The sequence below is a fragment of the Microtus ochrogaster genome, unplaced genomic scaffold (genome assembly GCF_000317375.1).
Source record: "Microtus ochrogaster isolate Prairie Vole_2 unplaced genomic scaffold, MicOch1.0 UNK3167, whole genome shotgun sequence".
NCBI lineage: Eukaryota > Metazoa > Chordata > Mammalia > Rodentia > Cricetidae > Microtus > Microtus ochrogaster.
In genome coordinates, this window is record NW_004952262.1 from 479 (window position 1) to 2,469 (window position 1,991).

The 1,991-nt window shown below is 57.9% G+C and overlaps 1 pseudogene; it reads right to left on the reverse strand.

Annotated features, from left to right (window-relative positions):
• Nucleotides 1-506: 506 nt before the first annotated feature.
• On the reverse strand, nucleotides 507-1,841 carry LOC102002086 (annotated as a pseudogene).
• Nucleotides 1,842-1,991: the final 150 nt, after the last annotated feature.

The window sequence follows — 1,991 nt, forward strand, 5'->3', positions numbered from 1 at the left end:
CCTTGATTTGTGGCCTCGTCTCTCTTGTCTGCCTCTGTAGTCACACATTCTTGCACTCTGTCATTGTATTTTTTTTTTCAATTCAGGTTTCTCTGTAGCTTTGGAACCTGTCCTGGAACTAGCTCTTGTAGACCAGGCTGGTTTCGAACTCACAGAGATCCACCTGCCTCTGCCTCCCGAGTGCTGGGATTAAAGGTGTGCACATTCACCGCCTGGTCCCTCTATTTTTTTTTAAGAACAGTTTTACATAGCCCAGGCTAGTTCTGAATTCACTATGTAGTCAAAGATAACCTCTTCCCTCTGCGCCCATAGTGCCAGGGTGACAGGTGTGCAGCACTGGGGCCCACGGCTCCTCTTCTACAAGGGCATCTGCCACCACCCTTCTCCTGTGGACCTCAGCTCCACTGATGACGGTTATACCAATTGCATTTCCAAATAAGGTCATGTCCTGAGGGTTCGGAAGGGTGTAGCTTAAGAGGGGATCCAGTCCCCTCCTCAGCCGCCTGTCACAGAAGTGTAGAGGAACAAATGGCAGTCCCTCGGCCAGACCTGGGAGGAGCTGCTGGTCTCTGGCTGGCGACACAACATGGCCCATACCTTGTCCCTGAACTCGTGGGACACATAGTAGTAGATGAAAGGGTCCACGCAGCTGTTGAGTGTGCTGAGCGCAAGGCTGGACACGTAGGCTCCATAGAGATCGCCCCACGCCTCATGACTTGGGTTCGAATAGTGCAGCACCAGCAGCACATTGCTGGGTGTGAAAGTGGCCACTGCTGAGGCCAGCACCAGGGCCGTCAGTCTGAGTGCATGGCCTTAGCGCTGGCCACTGGCCGCCAGTGCATGCAGGGTGGCCCCATAGCACAGGTTCATAACCAGCAATGGCAGAAAGCAGCCCAGCATGGCCAGGGAGGTGAAGGCCGGTCGCCAGTGGGAGGTCTGCCTAGCCAAGGGCAGAGCATCGTGGCACAGCATGCCATCAGAGCCGGCCAGCCGGAAGGTCTGCCGCTGCAGAGTGAGAGGCAGGGCCAGGGTGGGGAGAGCCAGGCCACCAAGCAAAGCCCAGTGGTCAGACACCGACCACGCAGCACACGAGCTCACAGAGGATGCACCAGGTACCGGTCCAGGCTGACTGCGGCCAGCAGCAACACTGAGCTGTACATATGGCCATAGAGGGCAGCTGTGGCCATCCGGCAGGCAGCCTCCCCAGAGGGCCAGTGCTGGCCACGCAGGTGGTGGCAGCACCAGGGCCAGCAGCAGGTCCGCAAAGGCGAGGTTCATGAGCAGGACGGTATGTGGCAGGCAGGGAACACGTGTGGCCAGCACCCACAGGGCAAGTTCATTCAGAGACCACCAGCCTAAAGAAGGCAGACACCAGCCTCGTGGGGACCCACCCCAGCAGCAGCGCTTGAGAACTGGCAGGAAGCTCGAGCGTGTTGCTGTCGTTTTCACAGAACTTGCCTGGGAAGCCTTGTGGGTGAAGCTGGCCTGGGGACTTCGACTCCTTGAGTCCAGCTGTGGGACCCACAGTGCCTTCTGTGGGAGAGAGGGGATGTCAGTCAACCCGTGCCCTGCCCTGCCCTGCCTTAGGGGACCTTGTGAGTCTCAGACGCTGTGGGCTGGTGAGTGGAAGGACACAATCCAGCCCCAAAGGCTCAAGGCTTAGGAACCTAAGGCTGTAAGCCTGCCTAGCTATAGCTCCATTTCTGACCCAACCCAGCAAGGGAGCATCACTCACCATGGCCTCCCCCAGTACTTTCTCCATCATCATAGATGCTAGGGGTCTGGGTGCCCTGTGTCAAGCTGAGTCCCAGCTCCAGCAGACACAGCAGCAGACAGGACATACTGCCAGGGTCAGACTCCACTTCTCAGCTGCAGCCTGGGGCTTCCTGCCTTGTCAAAGCCACCCTTGGCTTCCGGAGCCAGGGCAGAGAACAGACTGTACTTCCAGGGAGATAACCCTAGAGCAATGCTCCCACCCCCACATAAGCACC